Source organism: Nannospalax galili, unplaced genomic scaffold, assembly GCF_000622305.1.
Source record: "Nannospalax galili isolate Female #2095 unplaced genomic scaffold, S.galili_v1.0 scaffold1845, whole genome shotgun sequence".
Taxonomy (NCBI): Eukaryota; Metazoa; Chordata; class Mammalia; order Rodentia; family Spalacidae; genus Nannospalax; species Nannospalax galili.
The window spans coordinates 140,293-167,365 of NW_008353595.1; the positions used below are offsets into that span (position 1 = coordinate 140,293).

A 27,073-nucleotide genomic window follows, 5' to 3' on the forward strand; every position below is an offset into this window, starting at 1 on the left:
ACACATGCCCACAGACATGTATCATACACACACATACAATAATAATAATAAAAGTTAAAGCAAGAACAAAACAAAACAAACCCTTGTAAGCCAAAGGGGCAGAACAGAAGATACACAACAGGACAGTAACTCAGCTTTGGGGAAGTTCTAGGAGAAGAAGCATCATCAAAAGGTTGCCAGAAGAAAGCAATAGATGGATGTAGATATTAATAGATCTTTAGGAGGCTGCTATAAATAGGGCTAAGCAGACATGTCATGTGGGCTGTTTTACATAACTGTGCTGTTAGGAACCACATGGGTCTCAAGAAGGAGAAGCATCTCCCCGCCCCACTCCCACCCCCACCTACCCCTCTCCTGAGAGAAGAGAAGCAGGAGAAGCTACCTGATTGCAGAACAAGACCAGTGAGGTCTTGGGCTGTTCTGCAAAAACACTGAGTTCAGTCAGCCACTGTTGACTGAGCCCTTTCTTGGTGGCCCTGCCCTTTGCTCAGCACTGGGGCCAAGCTGAGCGAAGTCAGCCATAGCCCCTGCCCTCATGGGCTTCAATGAGGTGAGCAGAGGGGCATGGACCAGACAATCACAGGGATGGAAGGAGAGCCACTGATGGAGGAAGACATTCATACAGATGTAAATGTGATGCTGAGAGCAAATGACAAGGCATTTCTGGCTAGAGTCTAAGATGCCCACACCAAGTTAGGAGTCCTTAAGTCAAGAAATGGATGATTAGCAGCAATTAACTAGGAAAAGAGGGAAAAGGAAATAGGGAGAATATTCTAGATGGGGGAAATGGCTGCACAAAGGCTCCAAGAATGGAGGGAGAGAGAATTCAGGAAGAGTGAGAAAACTAACGGATGGAGTGCAAAGACCATGGCAGAGTAAAGTAGATTGAGACTTGAGAAAGTAGATCAGTCCATGGGGTTGTGAGGACCAGCCCATCGGGCCTTGTAGACCAGGCCAAAGGGGCCTGTGGACCCAACCTCAGGGGCACTGTGGACTAGACTAGGGGCACCTAGTCTAGACCACAGTGGCCCATGGAGCAGACCATGGTATCTTGTGGGTCAGATGAGGGAGTCTGTGTCCCTTAATAGCAATATAAAGCCATGGGTATGTTTTAATCAGTGGATCACATTTGCATTTTGAAGAGATAATTGTGACCACTGAGTGGAGACTAGCTTGGTTGGCCTGGGATCTATGCTGGAGTCTGGTTCAGGAGCTGTTAAGGTAGTCTGAGGGACTGGTGGCAGCATCTCAAACTTGAATGGTGCTGATGGGTATGGAATTAAATGCACTGACATATGTGAGAAAGGCATAGTATGTAAAATCCCAAGCACAGTGAAGGGCTGGAATGCTGTGGACAATCAAGGATGAATCCTGTTTCTGGTTCATACTCTTGGATAGGGCTGAAAAATAGTGAGACAAGAAAACTGGAAGGGGGACAGGCTCTGGGCTTGGTTTAGAGTGATGCTGTTTGAAGTTTTTTACATCTATGAAGAGATGCTGATAGGAGGTGCTGACAGCTACTGAGAACCCTTCTGTGCCAAGCACTACATGAAGCTCTGGAGAGACAGCGATTAATAAAGCAAGTTTTCTGCCCTTAAATAGCTTGTGCTTAGTAGTGGAGTGGCTGCTGCTCCCTTGGAGTTGCCTGAGGCATTTGACAAATACGGATGCCTGGATCCCACCCCCAGAGAGGCTCAGCTAATTGGTCTGGAAAGCTGACTGGCCATCAGGATGGTTAAGAGCTCTCCTGCAGATTCTAATGTGCAGTGGGGGCTGAGAATCATGGCTCTGGAATATGCAAGATCTAGTATGACCTGCATTTAATCACACAGAAGGGAAGTGGCAGGCTGACTCATGGTCTTAGGCCTCAAGAATTTATATCAGAAATATTGAAGTACATGGGCATAATGGGAATATTATTATTTGGATATTAAACCAATATATTTTCATCCTTAGTAATTCCTGGTCTCTGGGTGGTCCCTTGGCTTGCCAATTAGGAATGGAGTCTGGTTGTTTCAGATCAGAGATATACCTCTTACGCCTCTGAGAGATTGAAAAATTGATGAGCGGTGACCCTTACTCTAAAAGAGTTGATATACCAATAAGAGGTCTTATTCAAATACAAGGCAGGGTGCGACCCATGCCATTAATCAATGAATGAAATAATGCCAAGGAATTTCAGAGAAACCAACTCCTACCCATGTTCAGCTAACCCTGTCCAACTCACCATAAGGAACCAGTCAGGTTTCTTGATCCTAGAACTGGCTTTACTTATCCTGGACCAAGTCTGACAGCACATATCCCTCAATTTTTCTGGAGAGCAAAAAACAAAAACAGAACAGACAGTCATGCAGGGAAACACTGTACACACCAGGCAAATAGCACTTGCACCACAGCGCCACTTGTTCGTACCCCACCCTCCTTGGGAACAAGCACTGTTCTGAACACTGTGCTCTTCTCTGCCTTAGGCTGAAAGTAAGAGAGGTGCTAGGTTTTGTCAGGCATATTTAGAAAGAGAAATGGAGCACCTGAGAGATATACAAAGGCACATCTGTCTAAGAATGGCAATGTCCTGGAAAAAACAAATTCCGAACTTCAACCTTCACCCTACCTGCTGTTACCTTGTCCCCTGCCCATGGCCTCCTGACTCAAACTACCTGCATCCCGTCCCAGAATTCTTTCTAATACCCCACACACTTACAGACAAAGCTACACACTGCCATGGACCCCTGATTATAGTAGACTGTTTTCCTTCTCCCTTAGGACATAGTGTTGGCTGTTTGAAAGAAAATTCTGCAGTCTCGTATTTCTCCACAGCGACTAGAGAGATAAGATCCAACCCCCACATCCCTCACCTCAGACTTTCTGAGTAGACTACAAAGGAGTATCAGATGAATTCTATGCTCTGAAGGACTTCAGGATAAGATGTAAAGAATTTAATTTTATCAGCAGTATGAAGCCATTTAAGGTGCCTGAGCTATAAAATCAAGGTGTTTCAGTAATATTAAGCAGGCAGCAACATGTCCAAGCGGCTTGAGCTGGGGAGCCATCAAACAAGAAGTCTCTGACAAGAATCAAGTCCTCAGAGCCATGGTGTTATCAAATGTACTAACAATGCCTAGAACATTCTCTGAGTCAGTAACTTGTTAGGATATCTAAGTCTAGTGGAGCAGGACACAGGACCTAATCAGACCCTTCTGCTACACAGCCCAGAGACCAGACTATTCTGATTGGGCCCAGGATGCTTGAGTGAGAATAACTGTCCAGTCTCATAGGGCCACTGTTTCCAGGTAATCATTCAAGACAGATGGATGTCACTTTTCCCCTAAAGATTTTCAGGAAAAGGATTCCCCAATGCCTTTGAGGAACCTCTAGACTCCAGAAGGATTTCTGGTTTCCTTCTCTCCTCTTTCACACCATAAACCAAACCCTTCCCTCATCAGAATAGACATATTCAGGGTCACAGGGTGACGTAGGCACATCCATGACCCTGTTGTCCAGGGACCCACGCATAAAACTGTAACCTTTGTTGGGGCTCTCATTAAATTACTCCATCAGGTCAATAGATAATAATAAGAATGGGAATACTCGGGGCTGGAGAGATGGCTCAGCGATTAAGAACACTGACTGTTCTTGCAGAAGACTCGGGTTCGAATCCCAGCACCCACATGGCAGCTAACAACTGTCCATAACTCCAGTTCCAGGGGATCCGATGACCTCTTCTATCCTCTGTGGGCATTGTGCGACATGGGTGCACTTACTTACCTGCAGGCAATACACACATACACATAAAATAAAAATAATAAATAAAATTTTTTTAAAAAGATGGGAATACTCATAAACCTACATTGCTACGGAATGATTAAAGTCCAGTGATGTTTAACACAATTCACAAATATCCACAATGAGACACAGAATAGTACAGAACATGAAGGAACAAAAGAGAAAAGGTGAGGGAGATCACACTGGAAGAGGAGATGTTGAAATGACTCAGAGAGGGAAGGAAAGATTGGACTTAGTGTATGGATAGGCAAAGGTGACATTTGAATTGGGCCCCAGAATGGCAGATTCTTACAAACACACAGAAAAATTGCAAATCTAATTATTTGAAAATCAAGCAACAACTACAAGAAGGAATTTGGCTTCTTCCAATGGAAGAGAAGAAACACAGGTGCCCACGCACTGCAGCCAGTGCGTACACAGCCTACTGCTCCCCAGGACATCCATAGTCTTTGGGCTGCTGAGCCCCATCTTCCATCACTTGAGCCACATGAAACTGACAGGAAAGCCCATAGGTTCTGCAGCAGGAAGGTGGCCTTTAGAGGGCACCTCCTCCAGGGCTACCTGAAATCTTGCTCTCTCCCCTCAGTAGCATGAAAGGTTTGATCTTCTGAGGATACACTGGAAGCTTCCAAAACAGCAATGGCCTGCCAGGCCCTCAGCAGTGATGCCTCTCAGATGCAGTGAACATCTAATACACATGGCACTGTCCAAGTTCATGGTGTGATCATCCAAACATCTCTGATTCTCACAACCCTGAGGAGGTGAGCACTTTCCTTGCTGATGAGAGTCCTGTGGTGTTACTTCCTACTGGGCTAGGAATTTACCAGCAAGTACATTATATTCACTTTTCCCACATCTGGTTTCTGCATATCTCCCTTGTTCCCCTCCTCAGGAAGGACGCTGTGTAGACCAACAGTTCTCTACTCTGACAGGACTTACTGCCACACTTGGAGAGTTCTAAAAAAAAAGAATTCAAGGGATATCAGAAGGTAGAGTCTGGATGTGTAGCAAAACTAAAACACAGATTGATTTAAAGGGAAATAGGGGAAGAGAGGGGAGCCTAGAAGCTTCCGAAGGGTTTGAAGGTGTGGGATACTTTGTAGAAGCTCAGCTTTATTATTTTTAAATCATTTCTATAGGTGACCCTTGTCATTTGTGGCTGCTATGTTCTAAAAAGTCACTGTGAACACTGAATTAGTGAACACTAAGCCACTGTCCCTTAGGGGAATACAGATTATTTTCTTCCAAGCTTCTCTAGTCACACCAATGCCTTGTGGACACATCGGTACATTTCCTCTTTGTTTTTCTGGATGTTTCACACCGTTTCTCATTAACCCTCACAATAATAACATACTCATTTTTAGTTGAAGGTGTGTAGCACACACTTTATCCATGTGGCACATGGTAGCCTTCCAGCACTTAGAACTAACAGGTAACACTTCAGTACTGTGTTTAAAGGCTGTTGCAAACTGCAAAATCAATAAAAAGATAAAAACATGACATTAAATAGACCATGAGATCACTTATTTCTAGTAAGAGAGTTGAAAACAAGAAGGAAGTGTCAACCAGTCTGCCCTCGCTGGGCAGTGTCATGTTGCATTGGTGAAATTGCTCACCATTCTGGGCCTGCTCACAAGTAACTGTGAAAGTACCACAAGCACTCCCCTAGGCATACAAATCAAGTTTGGGAAGCACGTGAACTGGTAAATATGGAGCCGTGACTGTGAATTACAGGACTTTGCATCTGAGTACAGACGGGATGAAGGAGGGGCCATGAATGCCAGGGAGGCTACAGAGCCAGTGAAACTGCTAGACAGGAAAACCAATGTGGAAGCTACAGACGAGCACAGAGCAGGAGGCTCTGTGTAATGACATGATAAAAAGATACAGCTAGGCAGGCTGCTGTGGTCAGAGGACTGGTCAGCTCTGCACCCATATCCTCCTAACCCTGAATCTCCAGGATGGCTAGGCAGAGGTTGGTCTAGACACAAAGAGAAGATGAAATAGAGATGAAATAGCTTCATAGTATTTCAACATTCATCCAAAACAAAGTGACCCAGGCAGGATCCAACTGGGTTGAAGGCCCTGAGGGTTGGGCTTGCCCTATCCCATCTTCCTTAAAGTCATGGCACTCCGGCAGCATTTATAACTCGTGTATATAACTTTCACTCAAGTCATGGCACTCCGGCAGCATTTATAACTCGTGTATATAACTTTCACTCAAACCCTTAACATGTTAAGGCATTCACACAGGACTAATGTATTCATAACAGTGAAGGCATGATCATTATGCAGTCATTTATGGATATGAAACAGATGAATTAGGTATCAGTCTTAAAACTCCCCACTTGAGGCTGACTCCTGAGGCCTCAGTTTTATTGCTGCCTGCAGCTCTTAACACTTGCTGCTCTGAGATTCTGTACAACAAACTATTAGAAAGGAAGTTAGGTCTAGGAAGGACTGACCAATGCCCCACCAAACAGGAGATAATAACAATAGGTGATGGTGATCATAGATGGACCTGCCCAGAACCCTGAACATAGGATTTAAAGATGGTGGTGGTCTCTCCAGCTGAGCCAAATAAAGGAACATGCAGAGTGTTGTTACCTTTGCCCTTCATGAACTTTTTTAACTTCAGGAGTACTTAAACCCCTAGACATACTCTTACATCTTACATATCTACTAAAAACGAACTGAGTTCTAGGTAAAATGAGCTTCTGAGAAAATGCCCATGCTGGAGGAGGCACAAGGGAAGGGATAACAGGGAGACGAGAAATACAAGCCCCATGCTTGCCAAGCTCAGGGAACCAGTGGTGCTCAGCCCAGCCTGCTCATTCACTAGAGTGCGTTCTTGCCTCCTTGCTTGCTTTAATTAAACTCCTGGCTACTTACTCTACTACTGTGTCTATCTGAATTCTTCTTTTGCGGGGAATACAAGAACTGAGTCTGCTGCCAGAATCAAGACAAGATCTCCCTGTAATACAAGCACTCCTGTAGGTATGAGTCCAACAGGGCAGCATTTGGATCATTTAGGACCATTCAACCCCACAATCCTACCCCATTCCTCCTCTGGCTTCCAACCTGGGCTAGCTTTGAGGCATATCACACACACACACACACACACACACACACACACACACACACACACACAGAAGGATCACACACGATTTGACACACTCATCACTACCTTGAATTCCCAATAATTTCTGAGCAAAGGAGCCAAATCTCATTTTGCATTTGTGCCAAGCTGCTGTAGTTAGGTCCCTCTGACTCACTTTCCCATGGGTTGCTTTGTTGATGGCTAAACTTGAGGACAGGGACAAGTCTGTGCAAGTAGCAACTGCTTGTTGAAAACTTTCCATCCTAAATGAACATGTACTTTTCTATTCCAGTTATGGAGCCAACCAACGCGTGTAACTTAATCACACTGTTGTTTGCTCAATCTGGCTGCAAACTGTGTAAACTCCATCCTCTCAGGAGCTTTCTGCTGCCGGCTGGGAATTAGCCACACACGTCAAGCTCGTTACATGATTCTCTCTGGGTTCTGTTCTCCAGCCCTGGGTGTGTTGCATTTCAGCGCTGAGCAAGGCCCTCTTGTGTGTTAGTGAACTTGAGCACTTACCCTCAAGAAACCCCAGACGATGAAACTCTAAGCACATATTGTTCCTACCTTCCCCCTCCAGGTATACAATAAGACTCAAGTCCTGAGATCCATTTCTAATGCTTCCCAAGAGATAAGGAGAATGACACATTTCTTCTCCCCAGATCAATCTGGATATGAAATGAGATGAAAAATGAACAACGAACTGCAGGTGCCTGAGCCTCAGTTTATTAAGCAAACAAATGTGTTTGAACTATATATCTAAATTTGATATCATGGCCAAACAGATCTGAAATGGGCTGTCAGCCAAGAGACCTGTGATACAGAAACGTCTAGCCCTGCTGAGAGATACAGGAGAGGCCAAAGGAGGAGCATGGGTGAGAAGAGAGGTTGACAGGGGACCCTGCTTCTAGCCCTACTTCTGTTGCTAAGCACAACCTGGAGCTGGTATGTTACCTCTCTTGGAGCCTCAGTTTCCTCCTCTGACAAACATTTTGAAAAACATTTGCTGAGAGTGAGATAAAATAAGACCATGGATCCCAAAAGCACTTTGAGAAATCTTACAGCCTTATTTATTCTAAGAGGGAAGATGCTGTTGGACAAAGTGTTGCAAACCTTTTCAAGTCCCCCAGAAGGTTCCTGTGTGATTCTAGCAGGTCCTTGGAAATAGTCAGAACCTTGAAAAAGACTTCAAGGGAACCCAGGCTCTCAGGGAGGTAAGATCAGAACACAATGGAAAGAATTTATACTCCTCAGGCCTGCCAGCCCTTGGCCTCCTAAAGCGATCAGATGCTGGATTTGGAAGCAGTCAACCTGGTGGAATTCTTCACACTTCTAATTATTTCATGATTTGTACACATTTTGGCGGCTGCTTGAAGGCTGTTTTATTAATTCACAGATTTGCACTATTTTTTGCTTTTCGTTTTCTTGCCAATTAGCCGAGCTGGCTGCAACTTGGCATCTGGGGAGGGCTACAATGGGAACCAAGCCTCCCCTCTGCCCCAGCCCCCATTGTTCAGGAAACTTACCTCAGAGAGAATACCAGCAGTCACCAACAGGGAACAGATGGGGGGTTAGTGGGGAAAGCTTCTTCCCTGCTGACTAAATCTCTGCTTCCTCTGCTTTAGGACAAGGTCCCCATCACCTCTCCTAGTCTGTCTAACACTAACATCCACACACTGCAGGCCCTGTGGGCTCACACCAGAAACTAACACATCAGGGAGAAGGCTGTTGTTGCCAGACTTTTCCACTCATTTCATAAAGATTCTCCCATCAGGCCTGAAGAAATTGAGGACCCTATATAGCTAGGCCCCTGCTGTGGCCTGTGAATGACATCCCACCAGAAGGCCAAGCGAGACCCTGTGGCTGTGTCCTCTCCCACTCAGGTTGTCTCAGGCATGGGGTCAGCTTCAAGTCCTGGTGCTATGAATGAACACAGGGTCCCAGGCCTCTCTCCACCTGTCTAGCATGGGATTGTGATGCCTGCCCTCCCTGCCAGGTTGTAGTAAGCAGTGCTGAATACTGTAAAGTGCTAAATGCAGGCATAGGATGGTTGCAACCAATTTGTGAAGTCAGCCTAGCTGCAGAGGGTTGGGCTCTGCTTTCAGATGAGAAGGATCTCAAGGGCAGGTGTTGGCATGGAATGGGAAACATGGCTGAGACACCTTGTTCCTCTAGAGCCCAGGTCAACTCTGAAACTGGTAGTCAGAGCAGGAAAGAAGTGTTTGTGGTCTCCTTGGACATGGCTGGTCACTGGAACCTTCTCAGATAGTGTGTCAGGTACTTTTTAAGAGACCCTGGCTATAGAGGGAGTTCCCAGCAGAATCTAGCTGAAGAAACAGGAGTTAGGATGGAGGCCACATTGCTAGATGAAGGAGTGAAGGCAGGCACAAGGCTGCAAAGGGTAGCTGCTCCCCTCCCTTATGAAAATGAAAACAGCCATTTGTCTTGCAGATTGATGGGGGCCTGTAGATAGCCAAAAGGCTGGTTTCACTGTGCAGTAACCACAGAGGACTCTTAGTCATTTACACCTACATGACGAATGCACCTGACACAATAGCAAAGAACCAAGTGAGTGGCTGGGTCCTTTAGAACAGGTGGCTATCTGGATGCATAACAGAGGCTGTGGTTCCTTCTCAGTGCCACTCATTTACTGGAGCTCCTGTGTAAGTTCCTATGAACTATGTCTGGTTTAACCTGAGGCAGAAGCTTAATTAAAGACAGGATGAGACTTAGAGGAAAAGGAATGGGAGGGGAGAGGAGACAAGAAGGAAACGAGAGTTCCTGCAGTCTTGATGATCCCTGCCTCAGTCCATCCTGTGGCTCAACATAAGCACAGCAAGCGCCAGGAAGCCCACTTCATTTCTCAAGTTCACCTCTCCCAAGAAGCCTTCTCCAACCATCTCGTCCATGGCACTCTTTCCCTGTGCCAACCCTGTATCCACAGGTGGATTTAGTAGGTGTAATGGATGATTTTATGTGTCAACTGGCTGGATTATTCTGGATATTTCTGTGAGGGTGTTTTGGATGATATTTGCAAGGAAATTAGTGGGTTTGGAGTAAAACAGATTACCTTCCACCTTTTATAATGTGGCTAGGCCTCATCTAATCAGCTGAAGACCTGAGCTGAAGTAAAGAATGACTTCCCCTAAACTGGAGGGGATACTGCAGCAGATGCCTTCAGACTTCTGCTACAACATCAGCTAGTCTTGGGTCTTTGGCTCCTGGGTCTTCGTGCGGTCTCCATAACCATGAGAGCCGAATCCTTATAATAAATTTCAATATATAAATACATGCCTGTGTATGTACACATACTATGTAGGCAACACACATTTTAAGTTCTGTTCCTCTGTGGAATGCTGACCAATACACCAGGAACTGATGAAGCCTAAGCTGACAGCTCACTCACAAGCTCCTTTTTCAGAGTCTGGGCAGGGCGGGTGGTCCCAGCAGCTTACTTTCCCTTCTTCTTTTGAAGAAGGGTTTTGTGTATCTCAAGCTGGCCTCAGACTTACTAGGGAGCCAAAGATGATCTCTTTAAAAAGTTACTATTTTGTGCGGATGTGCATGATGTGTGTTAGTGTGCCTGCTACAGCATTCGTGGTGATCAGAGGACAACTTTGTGGAGTCAGTTCTCTCCTTCTGCCTGTGGGTTCTAGGGGATTGAACTCATGTCACCAGGCTTGTGAGGCAAGTGCCTTCACATACCGAGCTGTCTCACAAGCCCCCTTTCTCTTTTTTAAAAGGGTCTCCAATACTGTATAAGCCTCAGACCTCTAGTCCCAGATCAAGCCTGGCTTTTTATATGGGTGTATGTTGCCTTGGGTCCACTCTCATATTCCTGCCTTACACTTGACCTTCCTCACAAGAGCACTCCTGCACTCTCCAATTCAACTGGAAGTTCAATGAAGAATGGGTTATGATTCTACTCCCTGACCTCTGCTGTGGTCTGTGCCCTAGTCCTTTATGTGATAAGGACTTGGGACATATTTGTTCACAGATTTTTGTGATTCCCGTGAGTCTTACAGGAAGGAGACTAGGAAGGGGCTCTTGATGAGCAGTGCTGAGGGCCCAGGATAGGATAATGATAGAACACAAAGGTGAGGCAAGGAAGGAGATGGAGCTTGCTGTGGTTCATATCCAGCACTTCTTGTCCATTACATCCTAGGATTCTGGTCACCAAACTTGGTCTCCCAGGGTCATGGAGACAGGCCTGCTGTCCCTGATGCAGATGTCATTTTCCTGAACGAACTCAGTTCCTTGTGACTTGCCCTGTTTCTAGCACTTGATAGTAGCCCATGCTGAGTTGGCTCAGGAAAGCACAGGAGAGCTGAATGTCTAGGCAGCCCCAGGGCTTCAGGCTGTCCCTGCTGGCATGCTGGAGTCTCTCCACACTGGCTTGCTGGGGCATGCACACCTCAGCCAGGATATGAGTTTCATATTCATGCATTTTTCATCTTCTAGCATGAAATTCAGTGCCACAGGCTGAGATAAAAAAACAAAAAAACAAAAAAAAAAACAAAAAAAAAACGGGTTCTGTGGCCTGGCTTTGAGCCTTGACAAAACTGACATCTGACTCAACACTCTTCCAGCATGCCCTTGGGTGCTCTCAAGGGTCCATTCTGAGCACAGGTTCTCTGAAGACCCAAGGCTACAGCTTCCCAGGTGGCTGCACCAGGAAGGAGAGTGGGAGATGCCCCCCAGCAAGGGCAACTGTACCTCCTGTAAGAGCTGCCTTAAAATCATGTTATCACAACTGTAGCACCTCCCCCACCAAACACCTGACTCACAACTTTTATAGAAATCACAGGCCAAAGTATACAAGTTTGGATTCAGACTGAAGACAAAAGTGGTGATCATTCTTTAAGCCCATGAAAGGATTTGCCATTAGTACTATTTGAAAAGAAAAGCATGGGCTGGAGAGATGGCTCAGCCATTAAGAGCACTGGCTGCTCTTTCAGAGGATGTGGGTTTGAGTCCCAGCACCCACATGGCTGCTAATGCTAACAACCATTCGTAACTCCAGTTCCAGGGTAATCCAATACCTTCTGACTTCCTTGGATACTGCACGACATGGGTGCACTTACACACATGCAGGAAATGCACTCATACTAAAATAAAAATGATAAATAGAATATTTTTAAGAAAGAAAAATAAGAGAACAAACACAATTTCTCTGTGTGTGCATGTGTGTGCAGTGATGTACATGTTTGTGTGGGTGCATGCACGTGTTCTGGTACGTGTGCATATGTGTGTGTGTATGGAGACCCAAGGTTGATGTTGAGTGTCTTACTCTTTTGTTTTCCACCTTATTTTCTGAGACAGGGTCTCTCACTGAACATGGAACTCATTGATTTGGCTAGATTGACTGACCAATGAGCGCCCCCCCCACACCACAAAGATTTTTAAAATTAAAATTTAGAAATGTTTTTAAAAACAGAATAGTTCCAACATCAAGAACAACCCCAACTAATCTTCCAGAGTTTTCTGAACATATGACAATTTTTAAGAAATGAAAAGGGCGGGAGAGAGAGGTGGCTCTGTTAAGAGCACTGGCTGCTCTTACAGAGGACCCGGGTTCAAGTCCCAGACCCACATGGCAGCTCACAACCATCCACAACTCCAGTTCCAGGAGATCTGATGCCCTCTTTTGGCCTCTGTAGGCACTGCACAACATGGGTGCACTTACATGTAGGCAATACACTCATACACATAAAATTAAAATAAAATGAAAAATAAAAACTTAAAAAAAGAAAACAGGATCATTCAGCACATGCTGTACTGCAAAATTTTTAAAAAATTCTATGACCATAGAGCCTGCTCCCTCATGAAATAATCCCAGTGTCAGCGTGGAGGGTACTCTACCTTACTCACGTGTTGATTTTCCTTAAATAGTGTGCTCTCCTAGAACTTTAATCTATTTACAAGGTATAATGTACTGCATAAATCTAGGCGTGTAACTGGGAAGTCCTAATGTGACAGTTGCTTTTGTGCTCTGCATTCATTTATACAACAGGCTCGACAAAGCCAGCGTACTCAGAAATTCTTATTCATTCACTCACCAAAGGCTGATTACACGCAGCTGTGGTTTGGATGGAGTTTGAATCTGCCCTGCATTGTCCAGGTGTTGCCAGTTTGGTCCAATATGGTGATATTGGAAGGTGGAGCTCTCGGCAGCATCTGTGCCCATGCCACTTAATTTCAACATCTATAATGCTGAGTTAAATAAACCTCTCATCTTCATGAGTATCCTGCTTGAGTATTTAATGATGAAAAGGTAACTAATATGCATGCCTAATTTGCCCCTATTTTTGTGAGTCCCCAAGACACAGCAGCAAAACAGAAAAAAGATCTTTGCTTGAGTGGAACATCCACTACAATAAGACAAGTGGTAAGGAAACATGAGATAAACAAATCAGATTGCACTAAGGCCATGAAGGTAACACACAAAAACAGGTGATATGTTAGGCAATCTTGGGGGCGAGATTATTTTAGGTAAGAATAAGCCAATCATCAACTGGCGGGAGGGAAATCTAGGGAAAACAATGCAAAAGGCTTGTTCCAGAAAGAAGCTAGTGGTGATGAAGTCAGAACAGGGAATGAGGTGGATTAGACAGACCAAATAGGAGCTTGTACATCATAGTAGAGTTCAAACTTTATCCTTGGTGCCCTGGGAGGCCACCAAGTGGTCCAAGCAAGAGAGCAATACGATTTGACCTGTACGTTTACAAGTTCCCTTTGGCTGATACCCAAAAGTTGAAGAATGTTATGGGAGAATTAAGAGTGACAATGGAGAGGGTCCAGACAACTAAAGTAGTCCAGGAGGTGAGGATGGCAGTTCAGGCTTAAATCCAGATGGGATTTGCTGATGGAGCCATTGTAATGAGTGAGGACAGGGATGGGGACATCTGGGGTCTAAGGCTCTGTAGCGCCCCAATGCTCCCCCCACCCCCACACCAGCTTTAAGCTCTGAGCCAGCTAACCTGGATTCAGGCTCTTAATTATGCTCCCTGCCTGAGACTTCGGGGAACTTCCTTCACCCCATGGGGTTTCTCCACCTCTGACAAACTGAACACCCATCTATTTATTATTTATTATAGACTATATTTGCTCCATTGTATTATTATTTTTTTAGTATTTTATTTATTATTTTAATTTTGCATGTATGTGAGTGCATCCATGTCGTGCAACATCCACAGAGGTCAGAGAGGGTGCTGAATCTCCTGAAACTGGAGTTACAGATAGTTGTTAGCTGACATGTGGGTGCTGGGAACTGAACCTTGGTCCTCTGCAAAAGAAGTCAGTGCTCTTATTCTCCAGCCTCCACTGTGTTATTTTTACTGGTAATAAATCATCAAGAAATTTATTTAAAAACAATTCTTTGGTATATAGAACTTTACCATTTATTAAAAATGAAGGCAAATTTGAATACTAAAAAGAAGATGCAATAAACACCCATTTCCAAACTGAAATCTCTAAGGCTGACAAATGATGCCCAAAGTCTCACCTGTTCCCAGGCAGAACAGGCCTGCTATGCATTTAACTGTCTTCTAGATTAATTAACAACTGTGTCCATGTGTGTACACAGGGCGTAATCACTCCAGGGTCTCTGTTCCTGGAAAACAAAAGCCTTTTGGGGACAGTGCCTGATATAATGGCATTTCTCTCACTATAGGTCACTAATTGCACCCCAGCAATCATGAACCACCTTGGGAACACTGGCCTCCCTCATATGTGATCCCTGCTTATGTTCTGTCTGTTCTAAAGTCCCATTCTGGAACAAAACTTTATGGCCTGGCTGCATGGGCTGTGCCCTCAGACCACTCTCCATGCTCAGTGCCCATGTAGGATTGTCCTGCTCAGTGCCACTTCCAGATCACACTCCCTTCCAAGGACCTGCATCCAAGGTCAAGTTGATGGAGCGTATAAAGTCCTTCACAGGGAACCCTGGAAGGCTACCTTAGCTTCAGACATCCTCAGGGTATCATATAAGCCTTCTGGGACTTCATCCCAGTCCAGCTTCTCCACAGTCCCACCTCCCTCGCTCCTTTCCTGTTCCCAAATCTTTATTCCAAGAGCCATTCCCCCCACAACAAATGCCCTTTCCATAAATCTTGGAATCTTGTCAGAGAGCCTGCTTTCCAAGGGACCCTACCATCAACTGCCTCTGATATATATATAATGCCTGAGAGGCTCCTGGGAGATGAGGCTGGATCCTGAACCCTTCCCAGAGCCTACAAGAAGCACCACTCTTGCTTCTAAAGTTGCTCCTTGATTGATGCCAGGCCTTTCTGTCAAGCCTCCTTTCCCTACCGCCTTTTTGGGTCCTTTGTTCCCCTGGCTGCTCTCAGGCCCCACGGCGTCTTCCTGCTGTCTGTCCTACTTTTCCTCTGTCCTCTCATCCTGCCTTACCTACTAGTATAGCCCACTGAGAATAAGTGGACAGCGGATGGGTCTCTTTCCCTCCTGCCTGTGGGCCAAAAGATGGTAAATGTCAGTGGCTATCACTAAGTTACAGCATCTGCTAATGTGGGGTGCAGGTGAATAATGCCAGTGGGAAGGTCTGTGGGCACGTGGAGAAGGGGAAGGTCAAGGACACCTGGGAAACTGTAAGAGAAACATTTATGCCACTCTGCCCTGGTAGTGACAGTGGAGGCTTCGCTTCTGGGGAACATTTTATTGTGGCTGCACCTGCACTTTTGGTTATTAAAAACTTGATTCTCTGGATGAGTGTGGTGGTGCACACCTGTAATCCCAGCACTTGGGTGGCAAAACCAAGAGGACTGCAAAAAGTTCCAGGCCAGCCTTGTCTATATAATGAGTTCTAGCCCGCCAGGAGATACACAGTAAGAGCCTGTCTCAAAAAACAAAACAAGCAAAAAAGAGCTTGATTCTCACCACTCACTTTCCCTACCATCTAAGGTCCTGTCTGCTGACTGACAGCTCTGAGTAGGAAAAAAAAGTTAAGTCTCATGTCTCTCCCCAAACTGATCACAGCTTTGGCTTCTGCATTCAGGTAATGACCTAGTTTCTCCCCTGCTTTTAAAGCTCTCAACTCCCAGTTAGACATCTTTAGTGCCCACCTCCTCCGTACTTAAGCATACTTGCTATTTCACCCCTGCTGTTTCCTGCTCAGGCCTTCCTTCCTCTGGCAGCTCAGGCATGAGCTTATGTCTGGAAGGCAGGGTGGGCATAAGAGCATAGTCAGAAGGTTTGGCTCTCAGCTCCATAACTTGGTTGAACCTATTTATCTATTTCAAACCTCAGTTTCTAAATCAGGAAAATGGAGATGACAAAGCCATTGTAATTAAGCAAGTCTGAACAGCACAGAGCACAGTGCACTGCTAGCGAGAAGTGCTGCTTTTCTTCTTCAACAGCTTTCAAGGATCCTGCCTCCAAGCAGGTGTTAAGATTATAGGTATTCACCACCATGCCTGGCTTGTATGGTACAGTTTTTTAAATGAATATAGTATATGACAGTCTTCACAACTAATTATATGGCACCACTTCCATGGTGAGAACAAGTAGAGTAAGCTCATGTATACCAGTGACCTCAGATTGTAGCCACATGCAGGTGTACAGTAGATGATCCAAATCTACATCCAAACTTCTGATGAGGAGAATCAAGACTCTGCATCTTATTTATTTATTTATTATTAATTTTTATTCTATGTGTATGAGTGTTATCCTGACTGAGTATAGGTGCACCCTTGTCATGCAGTGCCTGCGGAGGACAAAAAAGGGCATCAGGTCCCTTGAAACTGGGGTTAGGTTATAGACAGTTGTCAGCCACCACCATGTGGGTGCTGGGATTTTAACCCAGGTCTTCTGAAAGATCAGCCAGTGCCCTTAACTGCTGAGCCATCTCTCCAGCCCCAAGATTCTGCATCTTATGAAACAAGTTCCTCAGGTAACAACCTGCCCCAGAAGTTTGAGAGATTCTTCTGCTGGAAAGAACACAGGATCTGGAGTCAGAAACTCCAAGTTCTAGCCTTAGCTCTGCTGCTGTCTCAGCAAGTCATGTGTCCTCTTGGGGCCCATTTTGCTTTTCTGATATAACACTTGCAACTCAATGATCATTAAGGGAGAAGGGGTCAGTCACATTCCCCATGGGGAGGCCATGCCAAAGGAAGAAAGTTGGCTGGAGCTCCTGGATTCCTGAGGAAAGCTAAATAATCTTTGGAACAAATAAATATTCAGCAAGTGATTTGGCCTCAGCACAGCAAAATGCATGCCTACTGCTGCCAACCCAAATACCAAAGTTGCACAGCCTGCATTTCCACGTAAGGCTAACACCCTTCTCTGTGTCATGGCTGGTAGCACTGTGACACAGCCCAGCATCCCGGGCTCCTGCCAACCTGTCAGCCTCAGGTTATGTCTCATCCCCCCAGGAGCAGTGCAGAGGGACAGGACTGCAGGGAAACATAAGTCAACAGGCCTAGCTTTAGGCAAAGGATAACATGGTTTAAAGATAACCCAGAAAGGAGACCCAGCTTGTGGGAGTTTCTATGGAAGGTGAGTGTGCCTGTCATACTGGGAGAGGGAGGGTTATTGAAAGACAGGGAGAAAAAGGAAGTCAGTAATGGTCGAGATCTGCTCATCTTGTTGAATGAGTCAAGGATTCAAGGATTTTTAAACTCAATTCTAAGTGCTGGGTAAACATAATGACTCACAGCAAAGCAAATTGTGGCTGATCGCTTCATTTTTTTCTCATGAAGGGTCTCATAATTGCAGACTAGCTAGTATATAATATCAGGCCTGTGCACCTTAAACTAGGAGTCTCTAGCTGGGTCATGTGATTCAGGTTTATAGAAATTTGAGTCTTCTCAAGTGATCCTTCAAATAATTCCTTCTTCGTGCAAGGGAGATGGCCTAATTAAAATGATACATTTGCCATTTCTCAATTTCCATTTACTTTCTTGTGTAAGTAATATCCAATGACTTTAACAAGCTTGGGACATAGAGAAACATGCTACAGAAAGCAGGTACCCAGGCCAGGGGCCCGAATCGTGGAAGGTTAGTGTGCATCACACGAGCTTGCATATGGTATTCTGTAGAATAGTCTTTGCATACTCTCTTTAGATCTAGGATGGTCTTAGTGGCCCCAGTACATCCCCTCATGCACCTGTGCCAGTCTATCAGAAGAATCTGCTCTTACCAAAGGAGCCACTGCTGCCTCATATAGATAAGTCTTCCAAAGATAGAAATGGGTTTAAGCATTACCTGACACATTGTAGCCATGATTTTAAAACACAAACAGCATTAGAGCTAAGGGAATTTTAATAAAGACAGATTGAAAATGAAGTATGGGTCCCCAGTTTGATCTGAACTACAAGAATGATCAATGGAAAGGTTTTGGTTGCAATGTAGCCAGGTAATGTTTAAGCCTATTATTATCTTTCTAAGAGTTAGAGACCACAGGCACCAGCTCCATGAGTAAGCACAACCCACAGGTCAATGGTGTGACAGTTAAGATTTTCAGGAGACACCAGAAGTGAGGAGAGAGTCCAACAAGGCAAGGCTGGAGACAGAGGTGGGTTCATTGTAACCATTTGCAAGACTGCCTGTGGAAGGTGGATCCAATTTATGCAAGCCTGATACATGCATATGTGTATGGCATTTACATAAAAAAATACAAGTTCAGGTGCAAAAGAAGAAAGTTTCCAAATAAGTTGGATTTGTCCTTCAAAGGAGTGGCTAACTGAATGAGCAATGAGCTTTCCATAGTGGGATGTGTTCAAGAAGGGGCAGGGGAGTGGGAAACAATCATCCCAAGTAAGGAAACCCAGACTCAAAAAGATAAGTGCTGCATGTCTCACTCAAAGCTGGGTGTTAGCTTTGAAATCCTAGATCTGCATGCTTCAATTTGAAAATCCAGAGGTCAGGAAATCAATAACTGGCCATAGAATGTGGGGGTGCTCCTGAAGGGGAGGTAGAATGTGGGGGTGCTTCTGAAGGGGAGGTAGAATGCAGTGATACAAAGGAAGAAAGGGGAATAATGAAGTAGGAAGAGTTAAATGGAGTCGGAAATGGGAGGGGAGGGCAGGGCAGAGGAAGGAATATGGAGAGGAATAACCAACACTACAAGCCTTTAGTACAAGCCATATGGAAACCTACCACTGTAGAGGCTTCTTAAAGTATAGATATTTATTATAAAAAGAGATTAAAAGGAGTTACCTTATAACAGGGGGACATAGCCCCTACTAGACACCATAGGCTAACAAAATGAAACCCAAGTGCCAGGAAAGAACTCCCTCTTTTGAAGCTGTTGACCAGGGGTCGCATAAACCCTCAAACAATACTGGCCATTGTCCCTGCAATTGGTTACTCACCAGAACTTCACAGCAAACCTCTATATGTATCTGAAGATACTACATACATGAGCTGTAGAATAAACAAGGAGAAACTAAGCTGGTGCTGACTTCAAAGTCTCATCGCTATAGGCTCATGTCCACAGTGCTGGAAGGTGCTATTCAAGCTACTTGAAGAGAAAATTAATCATGAACCTTACCCAGCTGTGAATCCTGCAAGCTACAACAACAGCTGGCCTGTCAAGATATGTCTACCAGTGCATTACTGACACAAATATTATAGGAGGAACCAACTACTTTCTATTTGGATTTAAGGTTAGCTTCAGAGGATGGAGCCCATGTTTGACAATAACCTAGGGATCTGAGGCTAGACAGTTCCCAGGGTATAGGAGAAAGTCAAATACCAGTTTTCTGCTAAATAGATATAATATTAAACTGACTCCTAATTTTGGTATATGCATAGATTAATGCATCTCTCAACTCTCAGCAGAGATGCTTCCTTACACAGCAGATAGTGATTAACACAGAAACTACAAGTGGCCAATGTTCAGAGAACAAGAGGCTGCAGAATCCCTGATTAGGAAATCAATGTCACCCCCTCCTCCAAAAAAGCTCAAGAATCATTGCAGAAGTGGGGGTGGGGCAAAGACTGTAAGAGACAGAGGTGGTGGATAACCACAAGGAAATAATTTTCTAGATAGCTGGTCAGTTACTCATATGAACTCACAGCAATGGTGACAACATGCAAAAGTCCCATGTAAATTGAAGCCAGACAAAAATCCCAGGATAGACGTGGGGAAGTGGGTAAGAAGCCATAACCCTACCTGAGGAACTATTGGCAACAGATGTCTGCTGGAAAGGGGAGAGTACATTTCTTTCAAGGGTGTGACTCTTGGTAGGTTAACCAAACTCCAGTGGATGGACCCACACTGACGGATATTTGGGGATACCAATTAGACTCTATAGGCCTTTATATACACTTATAATAGAGTACATTAATTTGGGTGGGAGGTGGAGGTGCAGATAGGGAAGGAGATCTAAATACTATCAAAATATATGAAAGTCGCAAAAAGTCAACTTATAGAAAGAAAAAGAAGGGCAAGGGATAATCTGTCAAGAATGACACGAAGGATATCTGGCAGTAGAGAAACTTGATTCAGTGCTAAGATATTAAGATTCTGTAAACCCTGAACAATCATGGAGATAGAAACAAGATGAACAAGGGTGGTTTAAGGTCATATAATGACAAGCCAAGAAAAGAGGTAAGAGAAATGTTCTAGATCACAAGATGGGTGGAAGGCCAGAAGGCCTATCACCTTCTTTATCTTGATTCTGATGGAACTCTGATAATACGATTGGTGCATGAGGAGAATAGCCACCTATGCTCTGCAAGGTCTCTCAATTCCAGGGTCACAAGGTTGGCCCTAGAGCGTCACAGGCTCTGCAAAGAAGTCCAGTGTGGCCCTCTCATAAGGAATGACCCAGTTTATCAAACTGACATAAGCAGGAGCCTAAAGTCAAAGTCAGAGTTAAGCCATGGAACATCGTGGGTGACGAAAAGCAAAGCTGTTGGTTTTCCTTTGTATCCCTCTTTTTAACTATTTAAGGTGCTTTAAACACTGCACTTTCCCCTGCTCAGTGCACCAGTAAATGGAATCATTTCCCCCTTGATTTAAAAACATAAGAATTTTCTTCTCAGTTAAAACAAGTTCCTTCAGTAATGCCTTTGAAATGAAAGAACTTACTGTTATTCAAAAAGCTTTAACCAATATGGCCTAACCCTAGCACGCCTCTCGAGAAAACCTTCAAAGATCCCATTACAAAAAGAAAAATTCCATTGGTGGCTATTCTCTTTAGAAGACCCCAAAGTTAAAGTCACAGGATGGGGCTGCATTCTTTACACCAGGCTCTCTGCTGGGCTCTCTTATACATACTAGCATATCTTAATTAAGCCTTAACACAGTCCTGAGAGGTAAATAAGAGGGGCAGTAGCTTATAAATGAAGAAACAAGGCTCAGCAAAGTTAAGCACCTGAGCCTGAAGTGCCATGGAAGGTTGATGCAGAGCTGGGACTAAAACCAAGCCCATGTGACTCCACATCATGCTGCCTCCACCAGGCAGCACATTGTCTGGGCATTTCTAAACTTTAGCAGTAGATGCCCAGACACCCATCCCCAGGCCCCTTTTTCTTTCTAAAAATATTTATTTATTATTTTGTGTATACATGATGTGAGAGTTGGGGGCATACATGCCATAATACACACGAAGACAAAGGACAACTTTATGGAGTCTGTTCTCTTTTTGCATCTTTATGTGGGTTCTGGGGATGGAACTCAGGTCTCTGGGCTTGAGGGCAAGAGCCTTTACCTGCTGAGCCATTTCACCAGCCCCATAAGCCCCTTTTTCCATAAGAAGACTCATATACATCCTAAAATATAAAACTAATGGAAATGAAGTTACCATAGTCATAGGGAAGGATCATTCAAAGATAGCCTCTAGTGCTTGGGGGCAACAGTGAGAAATCCTAGGGTTCACTGGCACCCAGTTTGCAAACCAGGAGTCTAGCCCAAAGCTCTCACTTTACTGAAAAGAAAACTGGGGCTAGAAGGACTTGTGTGACTGGTTTAAGGCACTCTACTATTTGGTGGTTGGTTTCAGATCTGAATCCAGTTCAGTTTTTGCCTCCAGGGATTTGGAGTTAGGAATCTGAACTTAACACTGCAGAGGACTGGCCTGCATGTGCTTAAAACTATCCAAAGCTCTTTCCTTTGCGACTGTGTTCTGACAAAGTGCAACCAAACTTTGTCAGCCTTGTATGCTATATTATCATCCTTCCGTCCTGACTTATATTATAATACACATGTGGTGGAGGTCACTGGTTGCCACTCAAATTGTGCTCTCCCCTTCTTGCCTAAGAACTTAGTTGGGTATGAGGCCACCCTGAGGAAGACACCATCTCTCTGCCATTTGTGGCTACTGAGATGTGCAGAGCTGTGTACTATTCCGGGTCAGGTCCTTAAACAAAGGACAACGTTTCAGCTTTCCCCCTTCCTTTTGGCAGGCATGGTGGGAACCATCTCGAGCCATGTAGAGGAGGCTCTCATCTTCAGGAAACAGGAGCAATAAGAATTAAGGAGCTGATTCCTGAGTGTGGAGTTATGCTTATGGTGGACTACTTAATTTGAGAGTTATGGAGGGAAAGGAAAGCAACTTCAAGATTGTTTAAGCAACTAGCAATACTGGGGCACTGCCCCCTCCTAACTTCAATGGACCCTGGTCACCAGATACCTCTCTCTCTGTTTCTGTCTCTCTGTCCCTCTCTTCCTCTCTCTGTCTCTGTCTCTCTCTCTCTTTCACACACAGATACACACAGACACACAGACACACAGACAGACAGACAGACAGACACACACACACACACACATAATTATTAAGAATGCATGGGCACCCCAATCACTCAGGAGCTAGTACCAAGCCCAACACAGTACACATAGTAACCTGCACATCCATGTGCCTGACTAACATGGTTCAGGCCCCAGGCTACTATGCTTCTGTTTATCTTGCTCAAAAATAAAAGGTACTACTGTGTCAAATGTGAAAGATCTGGGGCTGTGCTACTACCACAAAGACAGGTACAGCTTCAGTGAGCAGGGGAAAGTGAGTAGACCAGCTATTGGGCATTAACTATCACATCTTCCCCCTCAGATACCACTGAGGCAATAGTTTCCTGCGGAATGAAGAATCTTGTTTCACAGAAAGGTGAAGTGTTCATTTTCTTGCATCTGTCCCTCTTGCAATTATTAGCTCTACTAACACTGCTAAAGTCACACTGGATTCAAAGGGGTTGCAGTAGAAGTGAGGAACTGTTTGCAATATCACACACATAGGACATTTAACTTCACACACATCTCACAAGGCTCAAAGGTAATGCATGACCCACAGAACTGGTTTCTTATAGTGGTGATTAGATGAGATTTAAAATTCCAAACACTTTTATTTTTATAAAAATGTTTAAAAGAGTCAATGACATACATAAGCAAGTCTTTTTAGCTTAACTTAAATAATTTTAACTTAAAAATTGGTATTTGTCATCCATAATTTGTGTTTTGACTCTTTAATACATTTGGAACATTTCAGAAAAATACTTGAAAATATTCACTTAAAATAAGTTTTAATTTTTTATAAATTTAAAATTTTATTTCCATCATAATATATTCAAATTCAGCACACATTTCATGTTTTAACACTTTCGGTACTACTCATCATTTGACTACAAAGTACACTGAACAATGCAATTAATGATTACTCCAAAATGAAGGCAAGAAAATACTGTATGTAATATATGTATTTATAGTCTACCACTCCATCCAAACACTGCCCATCGGCAGAATACCCAGCATGTGTAACAGTAACTAAATTTCATTACTTTTGATGTTCTGACAATTTCAAGTATTTTTTCTAATGTTCAATTAATGAAGTTCAAAATAAGAGAAAATGAATCAATAGTCAGAATGGAAACATAGACTTCTTAGGAGGGAACATGAAAAAGTCTAGAAATGAAACCTAGTCTTACATGGTTATACAGTATTTACAGTTGTAAAATTCATCAAACTGTACTTTCGATATTCATGATATAGCTGATACTTCAATTAGGATGAGGAGAGCTCATTTTCTGGGGGCTCTGACCCCTTCCTGTGCAAGGAATCAATATTCTTACCAGGGCAAGTAGTGTCAACTGTGCCACCATCTTGAAGGATCCAGCAGCAGAATCCTCCCTGGCCGTTTAACCTGATGGTCCCATGTCTTGCTGACGTGGGCAGGTGCCTCTGGAGCAATACTACCATTTCCTCTGGGCTACTTTATCTTTCTCTGTAGACTTTCAAGATCAGTGCTGTGTCATTAAATGACTCCCTGCAGACTTCTTTAGAGCCAGGAAGCAATGTCGCAGCAGCCAGAGAGGGGATGGCAGCTCTCTGAGGTGATTTCTGCAAGGTTATACTCTGACCCAGGCCTGGATAAAGAGCTGAGTGGCTCCTGCTAGTGAAAGGCTCATGCTGCTCCCTTATTCATTAGAGGTGAAAATACATCCAGGGCTGCTCCCAAGGATGCATCTCTACTGCAGATTCTCTGCAACCTTGAATGAGTAACTCTGGAAATTCTCCTGATACCTCCACATTCATCTGAAAACAATGAAGGAAGCTTTATGTTGCTGAGTTCATGATGGGAAGATGATGCTGAGGAAGGGATCAACACTAGAAGTCCCTGGACTTGGCAGAGTCAACAGCTTTTCCAAGTACACACTTAGAGAAATCTTGTCTCTGGGTCAATATGGTGCAGGCTACTGGAAAGCAATCTCCCACTGAAAGTGATGTGATCACTCTCAGTACTGAACTCAAATTCCATCTGACCTTCTCCAAGCTGAGTCAGTTCCTTACATAAGTGACTGCTCTCTACTTGTTGGGTTCATCTGTACAATAGTCAATTCATTTATAGCCAGGTCATCCCACATCCAGGTCCTGCTTCCCTATAGTCCCTGGGCCAGGGCTGCTGCATCACCTGTGGTCAATGAAGACTCAGTGAGCTACATAATAGCAAAGTCTGACAGTTACAGAATTCAGCACATAACAAAATCCACCAAGAACTATCCTTGGTACCAAACGAGTATAAGGGAAGACTTGCTACTCAAAATGTTCACCAAGTGGAAGGAGGATGAAGGGAGGATAAGCCTGATGCTGTTTGTCTTTTGTTGTGATAGAAGCCCAGGAAATGGTGCAGAGTACCATCCAGCCCCTGCACACCATCTTCCAACTTTATGACCCTACACATAAAAAAATGGCAGCAGAAGGAGGCACATCAACCTCACTGTATCCCTTTCCTGGTGTCAGCAACAGGATGGGGCCACCTCTCCAATGTCTGAGTCTCTGTTCACCTCCAATGACCAGTGACTGTCCCTCTGATGAAGCCTAAGCCATAGTCCCACAAGTCCCCTTCTCCAAGCTGTTCTTTTGTTCCCTCAGTCTTGGAATAGTTGCTTCCCTTATCTCTATCTCTGTGTCACCCCCATATTCGATCTCTTATCACCCCCATGTCCTCTTCTGCCTTTCCAATATCACACACCTGTTTAGCCAACTCTGTTAAAATAACTGGTGTCCCGGTGTTCTTCTATGTTCCTGGCTGGTCTAGAGGGAGGTGGCCTGCCTTATTTCTCTCAGCTACTCAGTAGTAGGTCTGGGACCAGGATCCAATCTTTATAACCCAAAACCTTCATTTTATCTCTACTATACCACCACATCTACTATCCAATTTGATGAAAGAGAATATAGACAGTCATCTAGCAGGGTTTAAAGACTTTACCATTTACTAGTTATGTGACCCAAAACTGACTTAATCTCTCTTTGCCTTGGTTTCCCTATGGGTAAACTATAGATGGGACCAGGACCTACAGTTGGAGACCAGAACACACTTCTGGTGGATGTAATAAGAAGCAGGTGGAGTGCTTGCTGGCCTCCTCCACTTATCTAAAAGCAGAAAAGTGGAGCATAAATTTACAAAAAGTGTTCTCTCACAACCCACACACCAGGGAGAACAAAGGTTAACTGCTGAAGACAACTTTGGAATCTTCTTGTCTTAGAGGAATCAGTATAAACGAGCTTTCCTAGCTAACCTTCACCTGTCCAGTACCTGCCTTTGTCCACAGAGTCCAAAAAGTCCTTTTCTTCGGCTTGTCACTTTAAAATCTGGTTTTGGCTGAAGACGGTACATAAGCTAGACTCCAAAGCCACCACTTTGAGAACTAATATAAATGCAGATGTTTTTGATATACATATGAAGTATACATGTCAATAAACATGTTTTTCATTCTTAATCATCTGTCTTTTGTAATAGGGATCTGTGATGGTGAGTTTTAACTGTCAACTTGACACAATCTAGAAGGTCTGGGAAGAGTCTCAGTGAGGAATGATCTGGATTGTACTGGCCTTGGGCCTGTCTGTGAGGGAGTTTCTTAATTGGGTTAGTTGAAGTGGAACGACACACCCTGGATGTGGGTGTATGTGGGATGTACCATTTCAAAACCTGCTGGGCCCTGGACAGAGCAAAAAGTAGACAGCCAGTTGAGCACTGGCAAGCACAGCGCATGTGTGCTCTCTCTGCTCCCAACTGTGGCAGTGATGACCAGCTTCAAGTTCTGCTGGCCACTTTGGATGGACTATCACTGGAATTGTGAATTAAAATAAACCCTTTCTCTGCTAAGTTGCTTTGTCAGGGTATTTTGTCACAGCAACAGGAAACAAAAGGAAAATAAGGCCCATTTTAACTCAGAGCCGATGGGAGCTATCTATTGTTCCCCCTGCACAATCCCAGCGGTGCTGCACTGCATGAACACACATCAGGTACTTAGAACACCATCTGGCATCACTGTTCTCAGCATTATAATAACCACCAAGAAGCAATGGCAGCAAGGCAGAAAGAGGGCAGCTCTCAGTTACAACCATCAGTTTGAATCTTGTTTCTGCCCCTCATTTATGGTGTTTATCTACTGTGCTTTACCTATGTGACCCTCAGTTTCCTCAGCCCTTATTGGGATGTCTTACTGACGTGTCACAGGGCATAGGACCAAACTGATAAAACACACAAAATGCTCATGTAGTATCTGGCATGTAGTTCTTAATACAAAACAACTGCTATTGTTATTAGTGTTACTAAATCTAATGAACCAGAAATCTCCTTCCAAGGTCACTGTGGTGTGTGTGCAGTGAGATGAGAATAAGGCTATCTCATTGCCTCTGCAGGAAAGCGAGTCCTGCCTCCAATGCTCTGCAAACACTGCTGGTTCACACTCCTAATGATGTACAAGAACCTCAAACCAGGCTGAGGGAAG

General features: G+C 44.3%; 1 protein-coding gene across 5 annotated transcripts in view; it reads right to left on the reverse strand.

The window, feature by feature from the left end:
- Mapk4 (mitogen-activated protein kinase 4) overlaps positions 1-27,073 on the reverse strand; it is a 164,438-nt gene that overhangs the window by 91,708 nt on the left and 45,657 nt on the right. Inside the window, exon 2 of one of the 5 annotated variants that reach the window (XM_029554847.1) lies at positions 2,228-2,313. The exons of the other annotated variants lie outside the window; for them this stretch is intronic. The gene's annotated coding sequence lies outside the window, so the exon portion shown is untranslated. The remainder of the gene's footprint in view (positions 1-2,227; positions 2,314-27,073) is intronic. 5 annotated transcript variants of the gene reach the window in all.